Source organism: Lactuca saligna, chromosome 3 (genome assembly GCF_052625555.1).
Source record: "Lactuca saligna cultivar CGN05327 chromosome 3, ASM5262555v1, whole genome shotgun sequence".
Classification (NCBI taxonomy): Eukaryota; Viridiplantae; Streptophyta; class Magnoliopsida; order Asterales; family Asteraceae; genus Lactuca; species Lactuca saligna.
The window spans coordinates 31593450-31609111 of NC_136419.1; the positions used below are offsets into that span (position 1 = coordinate 31593450).

The 15662-nt window shown below is 36.2% G+C and overlaps 2 pseudogenes; both read right to left on the reverse strand.

The window, feature by feature from the left end:
* Positions 1 to 3517: 3517 nt before the first annotated feature.
* On the reverse strand, positions 3518 to 5533 carry LOC145035324 (syntaxin-23-like; annotated as a pseudogene).
* A 1496-nt stretch (positions 5534 to 7029) lies between these two features.
* Positions 7030 to 8974, reverse strand: LOC145035009 (berberine bridge enzyme-like 8 pseudogene; annotated as a pseudogene).
* Positions 8975 to 15662: the final 6688 nt, after the last annotated feature.

The following is a 15662-nucleotide window of genomic DNA, read 5'->3' on the forward strand; positions in this document are numbered from 1 at the left end:
TCGGAGATAATAAGCCTCATTATCCTCTCCCTCTTTCTTCTCATTTAATCTCCTTAACATGCACTCCTTAGCCAAATTATTTTTGTCAGGACAATAGTTGTAGTCATAGCCGAAGTCACCCATAAGCGTCTTCTCCTTCTGAGCGCATCATATGTACAACCTAATTTACTATTTCTAGCTAGTGGAATCAGAATGCTAGGTCGTATGCCTTTTACTATTTAAATTTAATTTTTTCAAATTAACAACTACAATGTTCACTAAAGAATGTTGTTATTTGGATAGTCACGTCAATTCTTATTTAAATAAAGTAAAAGAATGTATAATAAGTAAATATGGATCGCGTAAGGTTACAGATAATTAAATAACTTTTTGTTCAGAAGTGCCACTTTTGACAAATCAATTTTTATTTAAAAGTAGATGTCGAAAAAACAAACATACTCATATTATTTATGCTGTGAAAAATTATTATACTTGTTGGTGATTTTAGTGTCACCATGTCATTTTAAGTAACTGGAATTAACATGTGAGCTAAGGGGCTTCATGGTTTGTACTCTAATACATGTACGGGGTTGTGCAGAGTGCACGCATGTATAAGATCGAGTCAGAAGTCGGTTCGATGACTAGTCGGGGGTCCGGGGTTTCCAAAGGGGCAGCGCCCCTTTGGCGGGGTCTAGGGGTAGCGCCCCAAAACCTCACCGAATTTTGCATGTGGGAACATAATGAAAAATTCAATTTCGTGAGGGTGATTATGGTAAAACTAACGAAACTCGTTAGTTTTTGGTAACCCTAATTCGGATTAATATTACTATCTTCCAAAGAAACTAATGGCGGCCCAACCATAATGAAACCCTAATCGTGTTTAGTATATAAATAACTCTTCCTTTCCAGAAGACGATTGTTCTTTAGCTCTCGTTTTTCTATCACACATTCACACACACACACACTTACTGCAGCAGCAGGATGCTACCCTTGGTTAAGGACGACAATCGACCACCAAGTTCACAAGACCATAGAAATCATAGGGCCTGTGGCAAGAATTAACCACACCACCCAAACACACCCACCCTTTGGTGGCTGTCACTGGAAGAAGGAACAAGTCAACGATCGTGATTGCGGAAGTAGTGGTGGCTATTCTCTGTTGCCCAAAGAAAAAGAAAAGAAAGTGGAAATGAGATGATTTGGTACTTAATACGGTTAGATTATGATCTTTAGGATTGGTGTATCGAATTCTCTATTAATTCATTGATTCCTAATTAAGTTTAAACATTTGAAAAAGTCTCCTCTCCTTATTAAACTATGACATCAAACTACGACAGATGTTAGTGTATAGACTGCCCATGGCCGGTTCTTGTAAAAATTGTTATTATATTTGTAATTATGTGATTTAGAAATCAAGGAGAAGATCCACAATTACCAAATCTTTAGGCAGGCAAGAAACAAAAACATCATGTCTAGTCTTCTGATTCTTGATTTCGATCGATCTCAGTCCACATGACTAGTAATTGACTAGTAATTGTAACACGATGCTTCTCGTTAACAAAGTAATATACTTTTAATGTTTATTCAAAAATATTTAACGAGACCAACTTAACCAAGATATAATTAGTCATCTCATACCTTCAAGACACGAGTTTTCCTATTGAAATGGAATCTATTAAAAGGATTGAGCACATCATATGTAAAGCCTAATTGACTATTTCTAGCTAGAGAAATCAGAATGCTAGGTCGCATGCATTCTACTATTTAAATTTAATTTATTCAAATTAACAACTACAATGTTGACTAAAGAATGTTGTTATTTGGATAATCACGTCAATTCTTGTTTAAATAAAGTAAAAGAATATATAATAAGTAAATATGGATCGCGTAAACTTATGGATAATTTAACTAACTTTTTGTTCAAAGATGCCACTTTTGATCAAATCAATTTTAATTTAAAAGTAGATGTCAAACGAACAAACATATTCATATTGTTTATGCTTTTAAAAATTATTATACTTCCATAATTATAATTATTAAGTAAGTTATTTATATGGTTATGTATAATTTGGGTTCATTAGCACCAATATCCCATGCATGTATGTTTCCCAACTTATACTCTTATACCATATGGGAAGTCTATATCAACGTCCATGCAGGATCCCACATATACTGATTATTCTAGAATTAAGCATTCAAACGAAGTTGTTTTGGGTTTCAATCTCACATACTAAAAATTTGGTGGGCCGCCATTCTAATTAAATAAAGTTTATTTAATATCTTATAGATTTTATACGTTTAGATAGATTGAGCTGTGAAAGTCCAAAAATAAAGCTTAATGTTATAACGTTATTGTTCTACCAAAATATTGATCATAATGTTTCAGGATTTACCCCCACAGGATAACTCTATGGCGGGTTCGGTTTAGGCCGTCCAAATGATACAGATAACCTGTTTTTCTTTTCATAGCACATATCCCAAGTCTAAAGTTGTATTGAGCCAAACTATCTTATTAAAAAAACATAATTTTTAGACAAGAGGAAGTATAAGAAAGAAATATGATGTAAAATGTCTTAATACACTACTAGAAACAAGGTTTTTGTGACAGATAAATCCGTCGCTATTCCGTCACTAAAGGTCTTTAGCGACGGATCTGTGACAGACTTGCTCCATAGGCAAATATAACATGGCTAATGACTTAGCTAGAGATTTAGCGACGGACTTGTTTTTCCTTGCGACGACTTTAGCAACGGAATATCCATCGCAAATTGGTCCCTTACCACCGTTATTCAGGATATCAACAACAAAAATATTCCATCACTAATCCCTTGCAAACCTCTATATATGTCTTTTCATATGTCCGTCGCTAATCACTAGCAAATTTTAGATGTGATTCTTTTTTGTTTCCATAGCTGATCCCTCGCAAATATATAGTATTAGTTTTTTTTTATTACAAATCTAAAACAAAAAAATACTAAAAACATCAAAAAATTATACAATCCCAAATTAAACAATAACAAATTAATACCAAAGGAATCATATAACTATACAATCCAAAACCAAACACTAATATTAAAATACTAAAAACAAATATCAAAATTTAACAAAACATCCAAAAACATCAAATATCAATGTTTACCAAAATGATCAAAATCATCAAATATCAAAGTTTAATATTCATTGATTTTTATTTCTAAGTATAATGTACCATAATCTCAATTTTGTCTCATATTTTGAGTTTTCACATACATATTCCCCATTGCTTCATATCTTGCATTGCATCCGAAAGGACCATAATGGAATTGCATTCCGATTCCCATTAGACCCCATGGAATTAGGTGAACCAAGTTCTACTTATTTTTTCCTGCAATGGAATGAGACATGGTATTTGTTGGAAACATGATTTTCTGTTGATGAAGGACATTATTGTCTACTCATTTGAAGCTAAACTAAATACAAGACTAGAATAGAATTGAATTCCGATTCCAACCAAAAAATATATAAAAAAAAACATGTTTGTGAAAGAAAATACCATGTTTGCATATTAGTCTTCAGAAATTTCTCTTTTGGGATTTGATCTTTGAACATTTGTATCAACCATTATGGACCACTGAGAAGGTCTTAACTGATCTTAGCTGCTGGACACAAGAAAACACAAGAAAAAGTGCAAGACTGATCTTAACTGCAGGACACGGCATGTCTCAAATGACAATAAAGCCCTCCTTAAACTCCTTTTTGCCAATAAATTCCAGAACGTTAACAATCTGAATAAAAAAACAAAGTTCGACATAAATCCCTATTAATATTCCTATGTATAATCAATCAGTTATTCATCCCTACTAAAACTGAAATTGCAAATACTGACTTGGTCTTCTTTTGGTGCACTTATTTGCACATTAAGACAACCAGAATGAACAGCTTCAGTAACCTTTGATGAGCTGTCACAGCATAGGATCAAACGACAAATATTTAAAATTAGAACCCTCATCAACACAATAACAAATAACATAAACTAACCAATAAATATACTTTCTGAAAGCTGGATTCTTGCTTGTGCAGTTGCAGCATGAGAATTCTCAAAATTTGACCCGATATCAACTGAAAAAACAAACATCATGTAATTTACTTTCCTTTATATAGCATTGCACTTATGTTTTTTTTTTCATTTCAAGACTGTACTTTCAAGCTACTTACCAATCATGGCTCCTTGTACATGAACCAAAACAACAAGATCTTTAAAAATCTCATTTACTTCCCCAGTTTGATACAGTATTTCTTGAATCCCCTGTTCTCTTTCCTCAATACTACCTCCTGTCTACACAACACAAAGAAAGAACTTATAAAAATAATGATGACATGGCCATAAAAAGGTAAAAACGGAAGAACAACAACACCTCACCTTCTAGATTCCACAAGAAGTGCACATTGTTATGAGTTTTTGTCTGAACTTATATCGATTTCACTGGCTGCATAACTGCAAATACAACCATAACAATCTGTTAATTCACAAAGCTAATTTAATTTAGTTCCATATGTGAATTGGAAATCTACCTTGAAGGAAGAACGGCTTGAGGAACAAAAGGAGTGTAAGTTGTCTCTCTTTCAGCTGAAAGGCATCGAGCTTTTTGAAATTCTTTTAGAACTGCTTGAAAATCTTTTGCAAGTTTAGCATCTATAATCTTTTTGCTAGTCTGCATTCCAACAAAAACAAAAATCAATCACCATGAAAGGAGTGTAAATATTTTTTGATGTGCTTGTGTATGAGAATTGATAAGGAATCAATTACTTACACTAACTTCAGCACGATGATCTGTTTCATTAGCTTGTTTGAGTTTCTCTGAAGTTTTAAATTGTTCTTCTTAGAGAGTGTTGTGCTTCTCTTGAAAGTTTATCAACCTCATTGAGTACTAATACTGATACAACATATATGAAACACCATGAGTACATTGGTAGGACGGATGTCACACACACACACACACACACATATATATATATATATATATATATATATATATATATATATATATATATATATATATATATATATATATATATATATAAGAATACTTGTTTGCAAACCTTTGAAACCCTTCTTGCCTTTAACGTCAATTGGTCTGTTCTTTGCCATTTCTTTAATGATTTCTTGAACAATGTACCGCTCCTGGAACCCAGCATCACTTGGGTTCAGCTCCATGTGGTGGGTGCTTGAAAGAGTCGTCAGTTCCAAATCAACAGTTCTACTTCCAGCCTGCAAAACAGCCATGTTTCAATCTTGTTAGGTACCTCTGCATAATCAGGAATAACAAATAATTCATAAGGGAGATACTTACATCAACTTTCCAGGTTTTTTTCTCCACTTTCACCTGTAAATTAACCAAATTCAGGAAGAACAGGCAGTTTCATCATCCGATTAGAGGGACATAAAATTAAACAAAAGAGATAAGAGTCAGAATTTTAGAAAGACCTTCTTGGCACTAGCCCCAAACATCTTCCTAAGAAGGGCCATAATTAGGGTTTTTTTCAATTCCTCAAACATCTGCCTGAGAATGGCCATGTTTGCAATTAGCCCCAAACAACTGCAACTTTATCGCAATTCCCAGACTCTATGTTTTTATCCAAGCAATTATAACAGATGTTGGTGATGCCACCCTTGAACCACCGAGTAGATAGATAGGAATGGCCAATAGCTGATTAGGCATGTGATACAAGATGAAAGAGGCAGATGACAGAAAGATAAAAGTATTGTTTACCTCAATTTTGATGTTCCCATTTCTAACATCAAGATTCTCTGAGTAAACCTATTGACCCCATTTCTCTTTCCAATAGAATTCTGATGCGCAATATCATACCAAAAGCCACCAGGATCTTCAATTGATATGTTGTACATCTCTAAGTACTGAAATGGTGCTCCAAATCACCGATTATATGATGAAAATGTTTATTAAAAAGAACAGCGAATAGGTCATGTTTCCTTCTTGTGATTATAGTTCACTTCGTATTTTGAAAATCCAAAGTAGAAGACTTCAAATGAAAATAGGAATTCTGTCCTCTTTGTTCTTGTTAGGTCAAAATATATTCTCATTGAAATAACAGATCTATATGTTTATGTAGCCACCAATCCTTTCTCAATAATCAAAACTAGAGTATCGCCTTTATAGTTCAAAACTTATGTATTTGACTCGACACTGACTCTATTTTTCCGACGAAATGAAACAATATATGCAGATGATCTGCTATTGATCAATTTTGAGGATGATACCTTTCGAGGAGAGGGTACGTGTGCCTGTTGGGAGAAATCGTGACCGGGAAATACGAGATCGTCCTCCTCGGATGCAAGAGACTCTCCGAGTATCACGACATTCAGCTTTGGTATCATGACGGCACCCGACGGGCGAGTCGCCATTGACTCCAAATGACGGAGGTGATTAGTTGTGGTCAATTTTTCCTAGTTGCCATGATCGGAAACGTGACTCGAGCGGATTTGAGAGTCAACTCTCCTTCCTCTTCGGTTGGAGATTGCTGAGAAGTTATACTAAGAGATCTGAAGAGACAATAGAAGATTGAACGGCGGTGGCAGGGAAACGATGAGCAATGAGGAATGGAGACGAATCGATAGGGAAGCCAAAGAGGATGTGAGAGGGATTTGAGTCGACATAAGGCCAATTAGGGCTTTGGGAAAGATATCTGTGGGAATGAAAATAAACCAACGAACAAGAAAAGAAGAAAAGTGGGAATGAAAAAACGAGGCGACAATTTTCTGCCAGCGACTCGCGAGGCCAGGCCTGGGATTGTTAGCAATCCATCGTTATTCCCTCGCTAAATGTTTTAATCTGAGACGGATTAACAATTAAATGTTTTTGTCGAGATATTATTAGCAATCAGTCGGTGATCCCTTGTTAATGCCTCTCTAAAGTATGTTAGTTAAAATTTTTGTGCATTCCATCGTTAATCCCTTGGTAAGTCGTCGTTGATTAGCTACGGATAGAATCCGTAGCTGATTCTGTTGCTAAAGGTCAAGTTTCTAGTAGTGATAAGACAATGTATTTATTAGATAAATTCATAATTAGAATTTGACCACATGCTTTTAAACATCTTTGTTAGCATGGAGATCATATACACTAGGAAAAGAAGCTGACAGAAAGTAGCATTGTTGCTAGTTTTTCATGAAAACAATTAAAAGAATTAATAAAATGCATCTGTTGGGTCTTTCTTCAACCGCTTAGCTGATGGGGGGTTTTAGAAAACAGGAATACTCTGTGGGCGCCTAAAGAAATTGTGAGGATCAACTTTGGCCTTGATTCGAATCAACTTCTTGAAGTTGTCCCTCTTCCAGTATCTCTCACCCCAAACACTTGCTTCTTGGTAGTTAGTACTTCCAACACCCAAATCCAGATCATTGTAGTTGGAATATGCCTCTCTGGGGTTGTTTGACACATAAGGCGTCATTAACGCATCCAAGCTTCGCAGCCAAGCTATCCTCCTGAGGGACGTAGGGGTTGTGTCTGAAGGTTGACCGTTAAAATTGACAGTCTTTAGAATTTGTAACAACACCCCCGCTCTATGAGGATACGGAATTGCTGTCTCGGAGAAATCAGCCATCCTTCCGCCAAATGGATTGATCATCAGAAGCGCCGATTCATCGTTTTGGATAAGCTTTCTCCATATCTTCTTGAGTCCTCTTATGGGGATGGGTGCCCGGGTGTAGTCTGATTTGCTTTTGTTGTTCAGCTTGGCAATGGCAGATCGGTTCGTAAGAATCTCGGTCGGGGTTGAGCTTGGCAACCCCCAAAACACAAGGGTCGACTGCACCATTCTAATTTCTTCACAAATCTCTCGGGTAACACCGAGCTCTGGAAATTTTCTGTAAAGCAACGGAAGCAATGTGTCTGTTGTGCCCTGATATATTCCTTCAAACATAATTCTTATGGTTTTCTTGGTGGTGTTGCCGATATATTCGGCAAAAACTTGAGTTCTTATGTGCAAATTTCTATCGATATTTGGTGCAACGTATTGATATTTATGGAAGATTTCGGTTGCCCCTTGTTCCAAAGTTTTATTGAGTATAAAGACAGTTACTTTTTTTGGAACTGGAACCAAGCTCAGCTTCCATGCAAGAACAATTCCAAAACTTGAAGATCCACCTCCTCGGATCGCCCAAAACAAATCTTCTCCCATTGATTTCCGGTCGAGAATATTCCCATCAACATCCATGAAGCGAGCATCCAGAACATTATCGGCTGCAGTACCGTATTTCCTCAACAGGTTTCCGTAGCCACCACCGCCCATGTAACCACCAACACCCACCGTAGGGCAAACACCTGCCGGGAAATACAAGGTATCCGTCTCTCGTGAAATTTTGTAGTAGAGTTCACCAAGCGTAGCGCCTGCTTGGACCCAAGCAGTCCTTTTTGCTACGTCCACGTCTATAGACCTCATGTTGGTGAAATCAAGCATAACAAAGGGAACATCAGCAGTGTATGAGAGGCCCTCGTAGTCATGGCCCCCACTCCTGATCCTGATCTCGTAGCCGTGTTTCTTGGCGCAGTATACACATGTTTTTATAAGGGTTTCCTCCATAGGTGTCACGATCACTGATGGTCTAGGCGTGGAGGGTTTAAGGAACCTGGTGTTTTGAACTGCCACTTGCCAAATGGGTAGGAAGGAAGCATTGACAGGGCTGAAAATGAGTTGAGAAATGGCAGTGACATTGTTGGAGTTGGACTGTAGGCAGCTTATTAGATCGCCAGAACTTGAGGTTGATAAGGACGTTGCCCATGAAACAGAAAACAAGAAACTTAGAACCATGAGCAAAACTGAAGATCTAAGTTGACACTTCTTCATGTTTAGTTAATTTGGTGAGCTTGATCAATAGCAATGGCGTATTTATATACAGCAGAGAGCATACAGTTGACTTCAAATGGGGTTATAAAAATTGTGATCGGTTCAAATTAAGGTGTTTGAAAAACCTCGGAAGGAGGATGGTGATCAATTCAAAGATGTTTGAAAAATGCGGGAAGGTGGATGGTGTTCAACTGATTCTATTTTAGGGTATACAGGTGCAGCGTTGAAGATATATGGCGTGTTGACTTTTTCCCTATAGACTACTAAATTCGCATTCTGAAAACCAATGAAGCAGTGAACAAATTGATTACATATTTTCAGATTTTTAGCCTTTTTCTTTTAGCTTTCTGATTGAAATCTTGGCTAAAATTTGAACTACACAGGTTTTTATAATAATTATCAAACTTATAAATAAAACGTATCTCATGAAAAAAATATTTTTCTCAAACATAAATTGAAAATATTTCTTAAAAATATATGTGCTTAATTTCCTGCCGCCGTATACCAAGTCCTGGGACTAGCTAGTTTGTAGATAAAGTGTTGACTTTGACTTTGGAATATAAGCATACAAATAACATAGCGATTTTACTTTTAACATCAATTCAAATGCTGTGCTGTTATATAGGCATTTTGGGAACCGGCTTCACGCTCCTCTCCGTTCTTAATTAGTACTCAAAACCTAAAAAATATGATTAAGTTTTTTAATTATACACTTTTAATACATTATTATTTATTATATGGAAAAACTAAAATTAACATTTAAAATTCCCTAAATAGAAGTAGAATTTTCAGATAGTAATGAACACACATAATCTAAAATAGAATAAAATAAAAATAGAAATTGTGTGATAATTAGGCAAAATAAAATTTGGAGACTTATATGGTGAAATTTGGGGATCAAACATCGGCAAGTTGCCTACGCACACAAGGCCTGTTTGGTTGCTACCACCTACGGTCCCAGCCAATGGTCGTTTGGAGGTTTACACAGTGAAACATTCGTGCAGTTGGTTCTCTATCCGAATACAAGACCTGTTTTGCTGCTAACGGTCGTTTCAATGTCAATGAGAAGATTGTGATGAGGCATTCACACCGGTTGTCAAACCGAAAAGAAGAACACATTATCATCTGCCTATCTATCTGCTAGATGTGAAGAAACCATTTGTACACGACCACATGAAGGAGGCAATGTGCATGCATCGACCAACATGTTTTTGGGATATCAAGTATACATCTTAATCATATTTGATACCTTTAGAAACTATTATGTTGTCTTAATAAATGCCGAAAGCATCATACATTTGATTTGATCAACGTGCTATTAACATCGGCTTTCAACATAATTAAACTATAACATCCCAAAAACATAGAAAATTAAAATTTTCAAAAAAAGAACCCATTTCAACCATATGGTATTTACGAAACCATAATTTCAAATGTATAAACACAATCAGAGCTTTTCCCAAGATCTAATATCATAAAAACAGGAAAATGTATATGATCACACCTTCATTTTTCCACGATCATCAAAAGTACCTGAAAGAATAAACTGAAACTGTAAGCCAAAACTTACTGAGTTCCCCCAAATTACCACAACACAAACAATATTATATGAAATTTTGCATGTTGGGTCCATAACCTCCTGGTTGGCTTACCATGGCCCACAACATCCGGGTTGGACTACCTTGCATATAACGTATTGGTTCCACAACCTCCCAGTTAGATTACCCTGGCCCATCACCTCCCAGTTGGATTGCTCTGGCCCACAACCTTCTAGTTGGATTGCCCCGGTCTGTGGACTGACAACACAAAGCAGTAGTCTCAACCAAAACATAATATGTCCACATATAATTGATAACAAACATATTCAACGGACATATAATCATATAGCTAGGAATCACAGGTAGTCCTACAAATCTATTAGTCTAACGTACATCAACAGCCATCATATAATCATACATGTCTACCACATAATCAACATATCATCAATCAATACATATCAGTAGATCAACTTCAATGGGCAGACCTTGGGGCCTTCGACCCATAAGTACAGTAAGGAAAACGCACATCTTAGTCTGAACAAATAGATGAATAGATCTCTACTACGAGTCTCAGCTCTACTTGTCACCTATACAATAGATACAAACCAATCTCAAATACAACTCAAAATACCCAAAATACACTTAGGTTAACTTGGCTAAAATTGGTCAAAGTCCAAAATTCAACGTATAGCTAACCGCCACGTTGTGGCCTTCCTTGGCCATGTTGTGGCCATAAAATGCCAAAACAGACGAGCCTTAACCCAATCGTCACGACATGGTTGTCCAAACCACACCATGGTTACTATTCCTCGAACCTCTTAATGGAATAAGCCGATTTCTTCCATCTCTGGGGCTCCAAAGCCTAAATCTGGTCTATTATGGGGTCTAAATGGATAAAGTTCCAACTTTATCCCTTAAGTCCATCCAACGAATAAGGATCTTAAATTCTATGTTCAAAAGAGCAAACTCTCAACATGGCTTAAACATTAAGCTCCTAATCCTTGAAGTCCTTTCCTCTAAAACTCATTTTTGATCCCAAATAACATTCTAATCCATAAAGTTTAAAAATTTATGAACTTTCATGGCTATAAAGTGTCCAAATCATAAACACTAACATTTCAAAATGCAACAAGTAATCAAATGCATGCATGGAGGAAAAGAAAGGGTCAAGATTCTATTTTATAACTCTAAACACCCAAAAACATCTAAAAAGGAAACTCATTGGATCTTGAGTAGTCCATACTCACAGGGGCGGAACACGAATATTAGAACTAGAGGGGCCGAAATCAAAACTTCAATATAAAAATTGTTTTATATGGTTCAAAATTATGACAATTATAAGTAAATTTTTAGTCATACTAAATTACTTCCATTTGGTAGGTACGAAATGGATCATATATGTAAATCTTATATGAAATGGATCATATATGTAAATTTAAGGATTATTTTAATGTTTATGTAGTTATTCACAGTTATATCTTTTAAATAAATCAACAAACAAGTAATAAGCATCTAAATATTTAAAATGTCGGAATTGATTTATAGATACTAATAAACAATAAACTTACATATAAAAATAAATAGTTTAATCCAATAAAAGAGCAATGTGAGCTTGTTAGCTTGACAACTTTACAGTTTTACAGGGAGTAGTCACATTGCAAACTATAGGGACTAGTTATAGGGACTAGGTTTAATCACAATTTTAAGCTCTTCTTTATGTATTAAATAACCAAGAAAAAAATAGAGAAAAGGAAAAAAGAGGCTACCCACAGAGCAGTGGGACTTGAGGAAAACTGGCTCTGACATCCAACAAAGACGAGTGAGAGAAATAGAGACCATACCATAAACACATGCAATGAACACCAAAAGGGCGTACAAAGGTAGCAACGATTTAAGCGTACGACATTGTTCTTCCAGTGTGTTTTGAGAGGTCTTTCACTGCGTCAAAAATATAATTTTAGGTTTATAGATTTCTTAAACTCAAAGTTAAATGGCTTTAAATTTGATTGTATCTTTGGATATTATTTATTTTATAGATTTAATCGGTATATAGCTTTTATTTACAACAGATTCCTAAAAAAAAGGGAATTAGTTTTGATGTGTGATTTTGTTTAGTGATTTTCTGAAAGCTTGTCATCAGGTATTTATTGTTTTAGTTAAAAACTAAATTGTATAAATTAAATTTATTGCTTATACTTAAAAATCTGGAAAACGGGAGGGCTAATTTTTCATTCTAGTAAATATTTTATAACTTGATTATGTATAATAGGTATTATGAGCTTCAAAAGCAGGGGGGGGGGCATGGCCTCCCCTGGCTCCTAAATGGGGGTCCGCCACATCATACTCATTTAGACCAAAAATATGGGACAAAAGCACATACTTTCTAACATTAGCAAGATATAGAGAGATAATCATCAAGTTGAAAACTTTATATCTCCTAGGGGTTGCTCAAGAAGTGTACAACTTAGATCTACAAGGCTTGGAGCTTCGTTCTTGCTTTCCAATGGCTTCCTTCCCTCTAAAATAGACACCAAACACCAAAATGAGCTCAAAACACCACCAATGGAGATTAGGGTTTGAAAGGAACTAAGTGGGCAATGGAGGCTGATGAGTGTAAAAGGTCTTCAGGGTTTATGAGTCTTAAATAGGGTGAAAACCCTAGAAATTAGGGTTTGTCCAACAGCGGTTAACACATCGTGCCACATATTGCCATTTCGTGGTGGTCTTTCAAAAACCTGCGACCCAAAAAGAATTACCACGCCGTGATGGAACTCTACTATTCCGTGACCACCCAGAAACATAAATCACTGAAATTTAGAGTCATACATGGAATCGGTGTTACACAAACTGATTCATTTATTTTTATCTAACAATCATTCAATGCTATCAGATACCAGCTTCTATATGCATTACATTATTTTCACAATGCTTTCCATCGAGCTTCTTTAAGAGTTAGTTCACTAGTGAATTTGCTATAATATCCCTTGGCACACTTAAATTATATTTTAGGCATTTCCTGTTTATTCACTTAAACGACTATTTTTATATCAACAAAAGTATGGAACATAGATTCTATGTGTGTTATTATACAACACTAAAATCCCATATCACCATTCGATTAAGTTCCAAAATTGGATTCGATAGGCATCCTGATAGATTATCCTACTTTATATCGTAGCTTAGTCGGTATGTCTAGCCTGGTCTATCATAGTAAATTCACTACCGAACTTACATAAGGTCGATGGAAGCTATTGTGAAAATAATTTCATATGCATAGAGAAGTCGGTATATGGTAACATGAAATGATTCTTAGATAAACATAGATGGATCGGTTTGGTTATGGTTAAAACTGATGTTAGTAGCACTATGAATTTCATCAAGCCCATGAGATGGAGTAAACTAGACATCCATATCTAACTATAGACCCTGGAATTTTGACATTTGGAGTTTTATTGAATTTATAATAATTTTTGAAACACAACATATGAAATATGTGACAATACATATTAGTTTAAGAAGATTGTGAATAATACCTTTCAAGGAGTTGTAATTTGGTAATTTGATTCAAAGTTTAGAGAAACTAGACTCATCAAATTTTCTAGAAAACCAACCTTTATGATTTTTGGAGCTTCTGATAGTCTTGTATGATTTCTAGAAGTTCGAGGACAGATTCAGTGAAATTGATCATATTAACCTTTAGGTCACTTTAGGTGTCCCATGAAGGACTTAGTGATTAAGCTTTCACTTTAATACTTTTATCATAATTAGTGGTTACTCATTAGGCTGTCTTTATATGTAATTCAAATTAACCTAAAGGTCATGATACTTAGCTTAATGAGGATTTAGAGTTAGGAACTTTACGTTCAAAATCATCGTATTAGGGTTAGGTTACAACCAATTGTGCTCCTTATGATACCAAATGGATGAGAAATAAGTCCTTCTTAAAACCAACACCTATTGGTGGTCGGATGGTTGTGTTGTGGTGGTTAATAATGGTCAAACCACCCCTAAAAAATGCACGGTGTTGATTAAGTGTAAGTGGAATAATTGGAAAATATGCTTTTACATTCATTAGTGCACCATCACAAGTAATACAACCATAAGCACATTTGCAGAGTGGCTTATTCATTAGTGCATTGTTTTCAAAATCCATAATATCAACATTTTATTTTAAATATCAGAGTGTCCCCATATGAAATGCGGGAGAGTGCACGCCGCACCATCAAACCTTACCCTTGCCCTTAGGATCTGAAGTACCTAAAACAATCAACAAACTATAAGTTAATGCTCAGTGAGTTCCCAAGAGCATACCCCATATAATCCACATAACCTCATAATCCATAACAATCACATAAACCATGCATATGAACATATAAGGATGCCCAGAACACCCACCAGGGTCTTTATCCAGGATGTCATGGGCACCCCTACATGGTCTTATACCTATGTGCCATGGGCAACCCCGTGGTCTTACTTGGAATGCCATGGGCACCCCCACATGGTCTTTTAGCCATGTTCCATGGGCACCCCCATGGTCTTTACCTGGAATGCCATGGGCACCCCTACATGTTCTTACAACCAAGTGCCATTCATGCAACATAAAGAACTAACTAACATACCACATAACATATAACCAACTAATTTACCACATATCACTATATAAATTAGCATTGCACATAACACATAATGGGCCGACCTTGGTGCCTTCAACTCATTGGTATGGTGAGGAGACTCACCTCTGTCTGCTGAATCCGAAGCCGCTTTCCTAACAGTATGTGACCACCCATGCTGAGCAATAATACCAATAAACCAAGGTTAGGGTTCAACATAATACAATTAAATGACCCAAGCCCCAAGTCCTTTCCTTATGGCCCAAAAGTGTCTTATTGTTGATGGGCCCAAAGTCCATGTCCAAATATCATTAATAGGCCTCATGGTCGAATAAAGCCAAACCATAGCATTCATGGCCCACAATAGATAAATTAGCCCACTAACTCAAAACGTAACCAGGCCCAATGACTGATTAGGGCCCAAAGGGCTTACAAGCCCAAAACAAGTCCAAACCTATCTAAGTGCGTACACCCTACGTACCACTCCTGTACGCTTAGCGTACTGGGTCCGTATGTTGTACGCGTTGCGTACGCTATACTACGCCCAACGTACAAACCGCTTAAGCACCTTTTACATTAACTACTTAATACTTGATCCAATGTCGAATCTTTAGATCTGAGTACATTAAGACGTCCTAAGGCATAAAGTTGCCAACTTTATGCCTTTGCATGTCCCATATGCTCCCAACAACCC